Below are 15,907 nucleotides of genomic sequence, written 5' to 3'. Positions count from 1 at the left end.
GGCGGGCACAGAAGAATTAGAATAAATTTAGTTAGCTTGATTTATTTTGTGTTTTATTTAGGGAATTAATAGTTTAATTTTGGGTTTTTTCGGAATTTATTTCTTTCTTATTTTTATCTTTTAGTTGGACTATAAATATTGAGTTTATGGTTAATTGAGGACACTTTTGATATTGAACATATTAATTGAGAGCTTAATTTTTGCTATGGTTTTCTTCTGTTCTTTAGTTTTGTGTTTATTTTTGCCGGCTATCTAGCATCAAGTCGTATCAGAGCAACCTTTGACCCAGAGTGTATTGTATCCTTTGCATAGTTGCCATTCACCAATCTTTGACATTAAGCCAGAGGCATGTCATTCCAACACCACTCATTGTTGTTCAACCTTCGTCGTCATTGAACTTGGCTATCCAGTGTTGTCATTAGCCAATCGTCATCAGTATCTCGTGGCTCAACAACTGCAAAGGGCTATCCACGAAACATTGTCGTTTGTCGGAACCCATCGGTATTAGTAGCCTTTGTCATTGCCAATTGGAGGGTTGGCTTCACACAATCTTCGTTGCTGACGCGTCATAACTGGAAGTGGACTTTGTTCATCCTCCTCAACAGTTGCCAGCAGCACCATTGCTAACTTGTGTTGTCTCGATTTTCCATAGATGTTGATCGATAGAGAGGAGGAAATGAAAGGAACAAATCCTAAACCCCAACCTAACCCAGCCTACACCCTAAAACCGACCCTATATCCTTAACCCACACTGAACTTGTCGCTCTTACCGGTCTCACTCTAGCCCAGAAACTTGTCATCCAATTTATTCTATTTTTTAAACAAGTCTAGGCCCAAATCAGTCTTATAACCTAGTCCCTACTGGTCCGAACATCTACAGCCCTACCCACTTCTTAACTCTTTTACCCAACCACCTTCAATCACAAAAATTCCAGCACCTTCAATCAGAAGCATTCCAACCTCTACTCAGGCCAGCCCAACCCTTCTGGCCTTACCAGCCCAAACTCCCACTCCCATTCTAAGTGTGTCATAATAGTCATGTTGTTCAGACCAAGACTGCAACACACTAGAGGTCCTCTTAAATTGTGAAGTCAAATCTAAAAACGACACAACTTTCCAGAAGTACAACACTGTATAGCACATGTAATTTTTTTATTCAAATTATGAATTTAATTTTTGTGAATAAAAAAGTTATTGAATTTAATTATGGTGCTATAATATAAATGTTTTAATTTGTATTTTTTTTTTTTTTGAATTTTCTGAATGAAAATTTTGATAAATCGCCAAAAACTTGTGTACTTGATTTTTGGAGGAAATATAAAACATGAAGTCAATAAGAATTTATGTAATACTTTAAAAATTATTTGATGGCCCCTACATAAAATTTCTAGTTTTGCCCTTACTTTCAAGTTTTGACTTTAATATAGGCATGATTATCACTTGATCAAATCCTTAATGCCATCACAATATGTTATAGAAAAATATCCTACATATATACCTGTATGTTAAAATTTAGAAAACAAAGCATTGGGTGCAACGCGATGCGTTTGCAATTTTACATTTAAATTTTTGGATGGTTTGATGCATGCGGAAGACCGTTAGCAATATTGGACTGTTTGATGAATAAGAAAAACTTGGATTTGGCAGTTATTGGATGTGGAGGGCATTCTTAGAAAACAAAGTGTGACAATGATCACACCAAATAGGGTTTATGCTTTATATAATAGAATAGATAATCATAAAGGCATCACATAGCTCATTAGCTAGCCCACTGAGTGGAAACATAGCTACTAGGTTCAGTGACATCCCTAAGATCATGAATTGTGCACTGTGCACAATCTTTATATGTAATGCATTATGACAAAAATATAACACTTTGCTTATATTAATTATTGCTGGAATAACACAATAGATTATACACATAGTGAAAAAACTAGAAATCCCCTAGATGTTGATTTGTGATTATGTATCAATTTTAAGCAGAATATAACAATCCCAATCAAACAATCAAGACAAAGAGACACAACGATTTTACGTGGAAAAAACCACAATTGGACACCTCCAACTGTGATAAAAAAACCACGGGCAACAGCCACAAGAACAATCCACTAAGAAGATTTAAAGGAATTACACTGGTATACTCTCAATTACCTAGCGAATCCACAACGCCTAATTGAACCAATCTCTATGTGCCTCTTCCAACCCCATCTTCACCACGGAATTGTCTTTCTGATGAACCACTCTGGATTCCACCAAAGCTTCAGGCTCGAATTCTTCAGAATCCACAACTTAAGAACAACTCTCTCTTTTGTGTATAACAAACAAACCTTTGATGCACTCTCTTTAAATCATGAGTTGAAGACTCAATAAAAACATCAAAGAAAACAAACAAAATATCTCCAGATATAAACCTTAAGATCCAAAAAATAAGATCTGGAGAACTTCAATCAATACCTTAGTTTTGGGAGAAAACCAAGTATTTATAGAGAACCAAAAGTAATCCTAGATTGGGAAGAAAACAAACTCCTTGAGAAATCCGGATTCTGAGGCTCGCTCGAGCGAAGCTTTGCTGGCTCAAGCTAGGAGTGTATTTTTCATGATTTCTACTAGTGCCTTGGCTCGAGCGACGGATCCTTGGCTCGAGCGACGAATACACTCTTTCAGGTTTTTGTATGGACGCAATCCCTGGCTCGAGCGCGCATTCCTTGGCTCGAGCGAACAAGCCCTAGCTCGAGCGAGAACTCCTTGGCTCGAGCGAGCAACGACGGACATGCAATTTTGAATGCAATTTTGCATTTTGCTTCGGCCGCGAGCTGACCGGGCAGCTTGACCCTCGTAATAATCAGCGAAGTGGCAATCTTGAAAGCATTAACATCACAAACTTCTCTGCATGGTTCAATTCGGGTTTGGATTCGCATCTAATAAACTCATAGCCTCACTGAAATAAAAGTGCGAAAATAAATACATCTGAAAGGAGTTTTGTCAAACGGGGTTGCCAAGAATAAAAACCTAACACATAGGTTGATGTCTTCCCAGAAATTTATATAATTATTAGAATATTAACTAAACTAGAGTGAAACGGAAACCACATGATATAAATCCTTTTATAAATAAATTAAATAAAGAAGAAAAAACTTAAGAAGTCGATAACAGACCCGCTTTGAGGGGAAAGACTTCTTGTTAGTTCAATTAAAAAAAAAAAAAACTAGACCTCCATAACTTCACGAAGTCCATACAAAATATTCCAACCTCCCTTTGTATATATTGATTGAATACAACCTATTTAAATAGAATAAATTAGATACCTACTTAGTAAACCTACTAATATCCTAACACATACACTCAAAATTCCTAATTGCTAGATAACTGCTACTAACCAACAAAATAAAAGTAAATATATTTTAAAACATAATGAATGTATCGCCACATCATGGACATGCAACACAACATAACAATACTCCATGACTTGTGTTACATACTATGGTACTCCATGACATGGCTGAACCACCTTGAATAAGATGTTTTTATCCTCCTTATCTGAGTATGACATTAGTCCAACAGGTTAAACACAAATGATGTACATCGTATGCATATAGAATCGTAGCAATCATGCTCAGCAACAATATGCATGCATCATTTCTAAAGCATATATGCATCCAATTATAACCAAACTAAATAAACCTTATGTTGGAATTCAATGTAAAATGAGTAATTTACTACAACTATTTGTATATATTAGTATTTAGGATAAATAAAATAGATTTTTGTTTGAAACTTGGGCATTCTTTTTGTTGTGTTCTTGAATAAATAGACAGAGAAAATATGATAAGGTTAGGTTTTGATAGTGCCACCATTATATATTTGTGGTCATTATGCTTATTTAACCTAATTTGGCTCAAAATATAGCATAAAATGGTCAACTAGCACACACTGAGTATGTATCGGCTGCTTAATTTAACTTTTTACCGTCATATAGGAGTGACTATCTGCCCAATGGACCTACCTAGTTAGATTATTATAGGTCTGTAGGGTCATGGCGGGATAAGTTTTAAGGCCCAATTATTTTTTTGAACCTAGGCTTGAGTTTAGTACTGAAAGTTTGGGCTAGCTTAATTTTTTCCCCTCCAAATAATCTAATATAATAATTTTTGTTTGTATATACAAAAAATAATTAACCTCTTGAACATGTTGAGTTCATGAGAAGAATAAAATTTTTGACTTGACCTCTCACAATGAATAGACTTAAGTCACTAAACTACGCAACTATAAGTTTGGGCTAGCTTAATTTTTTTTCCCCCTCTAAATAATCTAATATAATAATTTTTGTTTGTATATACTAAAAATAATTAACCTCTTGAACATGTTGAGTTCATGAGAAGAACACAATTTTTGACTTGACCTCTCACAATGAATAGACTTAAGTGATCACTAAGCAACTATAGTAGCTTTAATATAATTTTTTTCTATGCAGATAATTTATTTGAATTATATTACATGCTTAGCAGGCAAGGCTCAGTCCCAACAAAAAGTCCAAGGGTTGAGCTTGGAATAAAGAGTTTAGGTCCAACATGAGGTAAGATCGCTCCAATTCCATGTTCACCTTTGTCATCATATCAACTATGTCTAAATTCCCAATTAAAATATTTGGTTTGAGGGAGTCATTTGATTTATTGTTTGTTACAATAAAAGATAGTTGTTCTTGTGTATTTAAAAAAAAGAAGTTTAGTTTTAATCATAGATAAAATGAAAATTTTAGTAAATAATTGGTGTGATAATTGTGATCAGATAGAAAATACTCATATAAATTGATAAATTTTTTTAGGCTTTATTTTCACGCCAAATTTTAATATTGTATAAATTATTTTACTTAACTTCTTGTTCCCCTTATAAGAGTGAGAAATAGGAGAGAATGCTAAATATTATCTATATATATGCCCCTTGTTATATAGATGCCTTTTGTCAAATTTAATTAGAATTAATGGAATAAAAAGGAAAAAACCAAATTTCATTAATTTCATTAAGGGGAATTGCAAATGAGTGCTAAGTTAGCAAAATAATTGCAATTTTCATGGAACTGCAAATGGGTATGTGTCCAGTGCAACTGAAAGTTGTGGCATGGGACATAGGTCTCACTTCCACTTTCATAAACGTAAAGTGCAATTTTTTTGCTTGAAAGGCCCACAACCATTGCAGGAGAGGAGGCCCAATAAAGGGAACAATGCCTTGACCAACTCCTAGTGAGTTGAGGGAAGAAGGATCGGTCCACCAAGCAGCTTCTTGGAGATCGGAGGAAGAATTACAAATCTCTTGAAGAACTGATACCTGCACATGGAACACATCTCAACAAATGGTGGTTGGCAGAGACAGGTGCAACCCCAAGGAGTGAGGTACCCTCTGCGCAAGCAGAGTAGGGTGCTAGGGGGACATGATGCCATAATATAGCCATGTGCAAGATGAAATAGCAGCCGACTTGTCCCCTAAAAGTAGTACAACAGAATTGATATCTCTGAGAAGATGGGTTACTTGACCCTATATATACATATATAGAGGTTGGTTCAACAAACAGAGATAGTGTCAGAGTGCTCTCCGGCTGACAACACCGGCCGGGCAGCAGCACTCATGGTGTTTGGGTTCCTGCAGGGATTTCAAGCTTGGGAGGTGTCATCCTACTTTCTTCACAATGCAAGGATTTTTCCCTCACACACCAACTTTCCACTAATTTGCAATTCCCCCTTAATTTATGATACCAATATTGAAAATTTTCGAAAATGCATTGTTAGATTCTAAATTAAAAAAAATAAATTTATTTCTCTCTGTAAGTACTTTCAGATGTTTCATGATTTGATAAAATGAAAAACGTAACCATATTTGTACAACTAGATGGGAGACACTCATTATGTGAGTGCACGACAAACAAATTATTAGCAACAATTTGCTTGTAATGGCTTCTAATAATTTTTATATATATTTTATTTAGGAATGTGGGTGCTAAGATATTCATAAACTCCGTGGAAGTTGAATTATGTGAGGTGAAATTAAAAAAATAAATAAATTATGTGAGGTGAAAACATGATCTCAGTTCTAATGTCGGTGTTACTTTTGAATCAACCAAGCAGAAGCCTCCTTGGAGCAAAATGGCCCTCTTCTATCACTTCCCTGCACCTAATTCTCCTATTACCATTCACATTTTTTTATATATTTAATTTGTTTACTTTGACTGCAACTAATGGAAAAGATCATCGTAATTCATTTTTTTGTAGTTTCACTATGTTAGGTTTTATTCTTGGCAATCCCGTTTGACAAAACTCCTTTCAGTTGTATTTTTTTTCGCATTTTTATTTCAGTGAGGCTATGAGTTGTTAGATGCGAATCCAACCCGATTCAAGCATTTCAGAGAAGTTTGTGATGATAAAGCTTTCAAGATTGCCACTTCGCTGATTATGACGGGGATCGAGCTGCCCGGTCAGCTCGCGGGGGTCCAGGGGGCAGCGCACCTTGGCGGGTCCGGGGCAGCGCCACGGCGGGGTCGAGGGGCAGCGCCCCCGAAGCAAAATGCAAAAATGCATTCAAAGTGGCCTGTCCGAGCATGTTATTTTTTTTCCAGTTTTTCCATTTTTGACCTTCCCGCTCGAGCGGAGAAACGGGCGCTCGAGCGGAGATTGGAAGCTCTCAGCATCTCTGCAGTCGCCTGTAAAAATACTGGAATGTGTGATTTTACGCTCGAGCGGATTATCCTACGCTCGAGCGCATCTCAGTTTGTTCTCACGCAGTTTTTGGTCAGTCCGCTCGAGCGGGCTGTGGTGAGCTCGAGCGGAGATCGCGGGACAGATTCTATAAATTCGCGTGTTGGGTCAGATTTTAAGAACTTCTCCAGATCTTCTTTTTGGTTTCTAGGGTTTATATCTGGGGATACTTTGGGAGTTTTCTTTGATGTTTTTATTGAGTATTCAACTCATGATCTAAAGAGAGTACATCAAAGGTTTGTTTGTTATACACAAAAGAGAGAGTTATTCTTCAGTTGTGGATTCTGAAGAATTCGAGCCTGAAGCTTTGGTGGAATCCGGAGTGGCTCATCAGAAAGACAATTCCGTGGTGAAGATGGGGTTGGAAGAGGCACATAGAGGTTGGTTCAATTAGGCGTTGTGGATTCGCTAGGTAATTGAGAGTATACCTGTGTAATTCCTTTAATTCTTCTTAGTGGATTGTTCTTGTGGCTGTTGCCCGTGGTTTTTTGATCACAGTTGGAGGTGTCCAATTGTGGTTTTTTCCACGTTAAAATCGTTGTGTCTCTTTGTCTTGATTGTTTGATTGTTTGATTGGGATTGTTATATTCTGCTTAAAATTGATACATAATCACAAATCAACATCTAGGGAATTTCTAGATTTTTCAATTGGTATCAGAGCAGGTCGTTCTATTTTTTTTAAAAAAAAAAATATTTTCTTTTAGAACGAGATCTTGTTTGATTTGTGATAATGGATACAATTCGTGAAGGAAATTCTATGGTTCGACCACCCCTACTTGACGGATCCAATTATCCTTTTTGGAAAGCTCGGATGAGATCTTTTTTAAAATCTATTGATGAAAAAGTTTGGCAATCCGTCATGAATGGGTGGACTGAACCAACAATTACTGTTGATGGAGTTACAATCCCCAAACCAATTGATCAGTGGGACACAACTGATTACCAAAATAGTAGCTGGAATAGTAAAGCTATCAATTCTCTCTTTTGCGCTGTCACACCTGAAGAATTTAGTCGTATTTGTAATTGTGAAGTCGCAAAAGAGGCTTGGGATATCTTACAAACTATTCATGAGGGCACTCCTTCTGTTAAACGCTCAAAACTTCAAAGGCTCACATCTAGTTTCGAAAACCTTTCAATGAAAGATAGTGAGACCTTTGATGAATTTTATGCGAAGTTGAGTGACATTGTAAATTCCAGCTTCAATTTAGGTGAAAAAATTCCAGAATCCAAAGTTGTGGGAAAAATTTTGAGATCCTTGCCCGATCGGTTCCAACCAAAAGTTACGGCTATTGAGGAGGCTCAAGATGTTGACAACCTCAAGCTGGATCAGTTGGTTGGAAACCTTCAAACTTATGAAGCACATAGGAATTTCAAAAAGAAACAAAAAGATATTGCTTTTAGTAGTGCTCATAAAGTTAGAGAGGATTCTGATGAGGATTGTGATATAGATTCCAAGATTATGGCTGCTTTTGTTAAACAATTTAAAAAATCTTTTTTGAAAAAGAATCCTAATCTTTTGGAATCTACTCATTCTCATAAATCTAAAGGCAAAGATAAACTCAAAATTAATTCTATAGCCAAGAAGGAGAATGGAAAGATACAAGGAAACTCTGAAAGACTCCAATGCTATGAATGCCAAGGATTTGGCCATTTTGCTCAAGAATGCCCCACTCGTTTGAAGAAGAAGAAAGCCCTTGCCATCACTTGGGATGATGAATCTGAATCTGATGAAGATGAAAGTGACAATGAAGGTCAAGGCGAAGAGGGTCATAAGCAATTTCTTGCTTTCATGGCGGCTTCTGAAGCTGAAGGACAAACAGATTCTACAAAGAGGTCAGTTGAGAATATCACTGATGATGAATCCTCGGAGAGCGATCATGAAGAGCTTGAGCAAGCTTATGAAAAGTTGTATAAGGAGTCTCTTAAGTTATTCAAATTGAATGACAAACTCACAAAGAAACTCAAAGCATGTGAATGTGAGAATGTCAAACTTAAGGAGGAGATTTCCGAGGCCAGGATTAATGCCATCAAGGTAGCTGATGATCGACAAGTTCTTTGTACAAAACTGTTGACTTGTGAGACAGAGAGGAATGAGCTACTGCAAACCCATGCCATGTATGAAGAAAAGATTGAATCTCTCGAGATGTCACAAGTTGATTTGGAAGAACTAATGATCAAGAAAGAGGAAGAGCTCAAGTGTGCTATGGCTACAATTGGTCTTTGGAACAAAGGATCAAAGACCTTGGAGGATATCATTGGGTCTCAACAAACAAGTTGTGACAAGAGTGGCATTGGCTTTGGTGGTAAGAAAGAGCAAAAACAGAGTGCTTCAACTTCTCATGATACAAGAACTCAAGGAAAGGGAGGACAAAAGATTCAACAAGATGAAAGACTTCTCAAACTCCCTAGAGTTGGTAAGGTAAAAGAAAAGAAGGTACACCCTGTTTTTATTTGTCATCATTGTGGTATGCATGGTCATATTCGCCCTTATTGTTATAAGTTGCATGGGAGAGTGCCTCAAGAGGGTAGAAATTCGATTTACATGTCTAGGCGGAATACCAAGATTCATGCGGGTGTTCACTACACCACGACACTTACCAAGACCGCTAGACCTGATTTTGTTAAGACCAAAAAGATTTGGGTGAGAAAAGTTGACTTGTGTTAATTTGTTTGGTCATTTTAGTTTATAGGTTTTTGTGTGTTTTTTTTTTCGGGTCTTTTAATGTGTGCTTGTTTGTTTTTTGTCTTGCTTTGATACCAATTGAAAAATCTAGAAATCCCCTAGATGTTGATTTGTGATTATGTATCAATTTAAAGCAGAATATAACAATCCCAATCAAACAATCAAGACAAAGAAACACAACGATTTTACGTGGAAAAAACCACAATTGGACACCTCCAACTGTGATCAAAAAACCACGGGCAACAGCCACAAGACAATCCACTAAGAAGAATTAAAGGAATTACACAGGTATACTCTCAATTACCTAGCGAATCCACAACGCCTAATTGAACCAACCTCTATGTGCCTCTTCCAACCCCATCTTCACCACGGAATTGTCTTTCTGATGAGCCACTCTGGATTCCACCACAGCTTCAGGCTCGAATTCTTCAGAATCCACAACTGAAGAACAACTCTCTCTTTTGTAGAACAAAATATAACCTCTGATGTACTCTCTTTAAACCATGAGTTGAATACTCAATAAAAACATCAAAGAAAACAAATAAAATATCCCCAGATATAAACCTTAAGAACCAAAAAGAAGATCTGGAGGACTTCAATCAATCCCCTAGTTTTGGGAGAAAACCAAGTATTTATAGAGAACCAAAAGTAATCCAAATTTCAGAAGAAAACCAACTCTTTAAACAAATCTGGAAATCTGGATCCGCGATCTCCGCTCGAGCTCACCACAGCCCGCTCGAGCGGACTGACCAAAAACTGCGTGAGAACAAACTGAGATGCGCTCGAGCGTAGGATAATCCGCTCGAGCGTAAAATCACACATTCCAGTATTTTTACAGGCGACTGCAGAGATGCTGAGAGCTTCCAATCTCCGCTCGAGCGCCCGTTTCTCCGCTCGAGCGGGAAGGTCAAAAATGGAAAAACTGGAAAAAAAATAACATGCTCGGACAGGCCACTTTGAATGCATTTTTGCATTTTGCTTCGGGGGCGCTGCCCCTCGACCCCGCCGTGGCGCTGCCCCGGACCCGCCAAGGTGCGCTGCCCCCTGGACCCCCGCGAGCTGACCGGGCAGCTCGATCCCCGTCATAATCAGCGAAGTGGCAATCTTGAAAGCTTTATCATCACAAACTTCTCTGAAATGCTTGAATCGGGTTGGATTCGCATCTAACAACTCATAGCCTCACTGAAATAAAAATGCGAAAAAAAATACAACTGAAAGGAGTTTTGTCAAACGGGATTGCCAAGAATAAAACCTAACAATCTCCCCCTTTGGCAATGCCGTGACAAAACACACCTAACAAATAAAATCCTAAACACCCTAACCCATTACAGCCAAAAAATATTGGTATCAGAGCGGGTCGTTCTATTGGTATCAGAGCGGGTCGTTCTATTTTTTTTAAAAAAAAAAAATATTTTCTTTTAGAACGAGATCTTGTTTGATTTGTGATAATGGATACAATTCGTGAAGGAAATTCTATGGTTCGACCACCCCTACTTGACGGATCCAATTATCCTTTTTGGAAAGCTCGGATGAGATCTTTTTTAAAATCTATTGATGAAAAAGTTTGGCAATCCGTCATGAATGGGTGGATTGAACCAACAATTACTGTTGATGGAGTTACAATCCCCAAACCAATTGATCAGTGGGACACAACTGATTACCAAAATAGTAGCTGGAATAGTAAAGCTATCAATTCTCTCTTTTGCGCTGTCACACCTGCAGAATTTAGTCGTATTTGTAATTGTGAAGTCGCAAAAGAGGCTTGGGATATCTTACAAACTATTCATGAGGGCACTCCTTCTGTGAAACGTTCAAAACTTCAAAGGCTCACATCTAGTTTCGAAAACCTTTCAATGAAAGATAGTGAGACCTTTGATGAAATTTGATTTGTGACATTTAACCCCCTGGGGTTGATAACAAAGTAAAAAGTGATGTTTTTCGTCCAAACTAACAGCGTGTAGGTGTGATGCCCCAAAAATAGATATTTTATTTTATTTTATTTTAAATTGTATTATTAAAATTTTACAGTGAAATTAATACCACTTAAGTAAATTTCGCTTTTTCCGTCTTTATTTTTCCTTTTGTGTTCTCTCAACTCTTTCCGTCTTTCTTCCTCAGTCTTCCATTTTGCCAAAGTTTACAAATTTGGTTTCGATTTGGTTGGGGAGTGAGGATGGGGGTGGGGATGAGGGATGTGAGGGATTACGATGATGGGGTGGGAGAGGGAAGGCGCTGCGCCAATAGGAGAAGAGGAGGCAAGGGGTACTAGAAGTTCTTTCCTTTGATTTCTGAGAACCCACCATTCACTAATGATGCAACTGTTATTAGCAACATGGCTGCGATGAACAAAAAAAGTGGTTGTGAGTATATATCACAACAACATAAACCTCACCGTGTTCACCTCTCTCTCTTTCTATAAATATATGGTGGTGGTGGTGGTGGTGGTGGTGGAGGTGGAGGCGGAGGTGGGTGGTAGTGGTGATTTTAGGTGGTGGTTATGGGTAATAGTGGTGGGATGAGAGAGAAGAAAAAGAAAAAAGGAGAATGGAGGGAAATAAAATAGTTCTTTTTGTAATTTGAAATTTTTTTGTTATTAGTTATTCATTTTTCATTTAGGTATTAACACCAAGTGGTTTAGTGTCAAATCAAACTTCAAGAGGCATATCATTTTTTGCTTAACCTCAAGGAAGTCGATTGTTATTTACCCTATACATATCTTTCAAGCTACAAAACAAACACCTTGAAATAGTTAAGAGCAAACTGTCTCGTGTCGACTATCATCAGATTTGACACGAACATTTCAAAACTTTCTACACCTAGATCAAGGACATGTTTGTCTTTAAATCTATACCAACCAACATATAATTTTATTCTGAATTTACATGTTTGTTTTGAATGAGTCTTTTTGGACAACAAATAATATCATATTTTCTAAAGAAATCAATAGATTGTCAGATGGTTCTCAAAACTTGGCAAAGAAGTTTTAAAACTATATAATCAATGAGTTTTGTTTTTGTGTAAAGGCCAGGATGATTGTTGAGCCACACAATATTGTGATGTATGACTTTAAAGGCAAATATTGTGAGTTAAGCTAGTGAGAGAGACAAAAATCCTCACATAGGGACAGTGTACTGCAATACATACCTCACTATCATTATTGAAATGTAATACAATCATGATCGCAAGTATATCTTTTAGTGTGATGGGATTGAATTATTACTTAAATTAATGAGATGTAACATATTTTCTGTTTATGTCCATATCATGTATTATCAATTCAATTGATGAGCTATGAATCCTAAAAAAAAAAAATTCTATTGATGAGCTATTACTCTCAGCTAACTAATTATGTCCATATCTTGAATTTATCAATTCTATTTCTTACAGATTACTATGTCAAAGGGAAGTTGCAATCATCTTGCTTGTTCAGATTACACTCACACCTCTACCTCAGCCATCATCCCAGAAGCCTCGATCACAGCCACCATCATTGGCACCTTCATCAGCACTTGCAACCACATCACTACCATCATCATCACATCCCACCTCAGGTATGTACATCTTTAATGATTTTACATTAATTGCTATGTTAATCATGCCATACTTTGTTTATCTTCAACTTGTTTATTATCATTGTTTCTCTCAGGCCTAGCGACTTTTAACTCTACCTTGACTAGGTGTAGTCAAGGCTAAGTTAGGGGCATCAAGGAGTGGAATACTGGTGGACATCCAATTTGGCAGTACATTCCAGCCGGTAGGGGATCAAGATGCCTCCTTGAATGGCCAACTTGGACAGATAGTGCGTAACGGCACCAAATTTGCCTCACATATGGTAATTGTAACTTGGCGGGTTATTGGAGCAATAATTCAGCAGTTGTGGTTTCTTAGTGAAAATTAATTTCTAAAAATTTAAATATCACTTTAAATGTTTAGCTAATATTTTAAATGTGGAACTAATGTTACAAGAGATATCGACTCAAAACTCCTGCAATTGGGAGCTTTGTGGCCCACCTCTTACAATGGGGCAGACACATTTCTCGCAAATACAACATCAAGTATTGTGTTTTTCTTCCTTTTTAAATTTTTCCACCATCGTATTTATTTTGCATCATTGTGTACTTGTGTTTTTAAAATGTAGGACGGGTATAATTGGCAACTCTTTGACGAGCCCGAGTCCCTCCAGGCGACACAACTTGGGTATTTTCAGACATATGGGGGGGATGCGCCTCACATGCGGTGTACAAACATGATGTGGGTCCATCACTTGCATCCTAAGCCTTAATGATGGCCGAGATCACTCAACAAGTGTGGGAGAAGTTAATGCAGGAGCAGGCCTCAATGATTGTCCAAAACACACAACAAATGTATGAGAAGCTCAAAAGGGAGCTTAGGGCGGAACTCATTACACATATCGAGCAAATGACGAATTAATTTCAAGCGAAGAAGGGAGTTCAGATGCCTTCTAGGTTTAGTAAAAATTTTGTTTTTTTTACTTACTATATTTTAATTTTAATTTAAAAAAAAAATTCTATTCATATGCCTAACGAATTATACTTTAATGTTGTAGGTTCTGGATGTGTCTGAGTGGCCACTGTGCATTTAGGGAGTGTATAGAACATAGGACCCTACTCTTGCAGCCTAGTTCTACACCGCTACTACCTTATACATGACGCGATGAGCAAGTATCTTCTTTACATAAACACACGCATATATCTATATTATCACACAAACGATTTAGGTTAAAAGTGAGCCTATTAAAAAACCTTTAGTGGTGTTGAGAAGTTAAGATTGATCTTACTAAAAATTTCAGATATTTTGTTCCATTTGTTGAATGGTTGGGTTGTAGAGGTTACTCAGAACTTAACTATATTGGTGTATTTATTATTACTAGAAGTTGTGTTACAAGTTATGCACATGTATATGGTAATACATCAAATTAAATATAATTTACTAAAATAAAACCAAAATTCTAAATTAAAATCATGGGATAGATAACACTAACAAAAAAGTTAGTTTATCTCTCTATCTTAATTTCTGTCTGCCAAATTGAGGAATATAGTACTGTTTTTTTATTTTTTATTTTTTATTTTTTATTCCTTCTCCAATTAAGGAGAGAACAAACTTGATAAGAACACAATCTGATATGCATTGTGTCGTGTCGGGTTGTATTAGTGTGTCATGCCATTTCGGATTTGTGTCAGAAATATCGCACTATTAACCCAACATTGTCATGCAGGTGAGGGAGAGCTGGGTAGTGTTCGAAGGTGGAAGGGTGGTGGCTATGGCAGTTGGATCACAATTTCGTTGTTGGTTGAGAGTTCTTTGATTCAAAGCCTCGATTGAGGAAGGAAATCAAAGAAGCTGCAATTTTGTACAACCCTTGTGAGATCTGAGAGGAGTTGGGAGTGAGATTCGCATTATGAGAAGTGATCATGTAGCATTAGCGCTGCTGATTAGAAAACCAATTCAATCTCATTCCACAAAATAATCATGGCAATCAAAGAGAAAATCAGTCAGTAATCCCCTTTAATCCAGAGTACCACAAGCCTCAACCATAGTTTGCAAGTTCAGTTTAGGTGATGCAACAAAATACTTCAAAATAACTTATACTTTTTAGCAATTTATCCCAATTACAACTTGAGCAACACTATTCCTCCGGACCTGTAATAAAGAAGAAGAAGAAGAAGAAGAAGACAATTAGTTTGATATTTAGTATTAAAAAAATATATTAAGTATATGAAAACGTGAAAATTTTCGATAGGTAAAGTTAAAACTACAAAAGAAATTTGTAAGACTTTTTGTGATTCTAGAGTGTAAAGAAAAAGTACTCATGCAATTCAGTTATCATTAGAGATAAAATAATTCCAGTAAGGCAAGTTCACTAATCATACAACTTGGATACTCGTAGGATTCATGATTCAATATCTGAACAAATATGATAATTCAATACAAACAATTCAAAACTCAATGGTTTGATAAACACAAACTCAAGTTTTTGCAACTGCAACCGCAGTAAGTAACTGGTGACAAAAATCCAAAACCAAGTTTAGCTCTATGGTCATAGAAAAAAAGAAAGTAGAGTTTTTGTGTCTATACTTAACCTTCATATCCTTGGGTCCAAATCGGAGTAAACTAGATTCATACTCTTGACAAAACACATGAATGAGCTTATAAAACAATCATCACAAATAGTTTTGATAATAAAAAAGTTAAATGGCAATTCTCTTACTTGATCCTCATTTGCCATAAACAAAAGAAAATTATACTCTATTTGGTTGATTGAAATGAGAATGGTGATTACTATTCCTTTAAAATGGTGAAAGATGATTATATTTGAACTGCATTTGTAATTATTTTTTTAGTCGAACCAAATATGGGAATGAATATTTTGATAGAATGATCATTCGATTCCACTTCATTCCAATGAACCAAATGCTATCTAATGGCCTTAACGATCAAAATAGAATTTACTATCAGATGA

General features: G+C 36.7%; 1 long non-coding RNA gene across 1 annotated transcript in view; it reads left to right on the top strand.

Annotated features, from left to right (window-relative positions):
* Positions 1 to 4,814, top strand: part of LOC114317141 (uncharacterized) — a 29,945-nt gene extending 25,131 nt beyond the window's left edge. The window contains exon 4 of the long non-coding RNA XR_014346694.1: positions 4,506 to 4,814. This is a non-coding gene — a long non-coding RNA (uncharacterized LOC114317141). The remainder of the gene's footprint in view (positions 1 to 4,505) is intronic.
* Positions 4,815 to 15,907: the final 11,093 nt, after the last annotated feature.

The sequence above is a fragment of the Camellia sinensis genome, chromosome 12, assembly GCF_055761805.1.
Source record: "Camellia sinensis isolate YWXY chromosome 12, ASM5576180v1, whole genome shotgun sequence".
Classification (NCBI taxonomy): domain Eukaryota; kingdom Viridiplantae; phylum Streptophyta; class Magnoliopsida; order Ericales; family Theaceae; genus Camellia; species Camellia sinensis.
The sequence above is the reverse complement of the archived record's forward strand: the minus strand, read 5'-3'. Positions and strand labels throughout refer to the sequence as shown.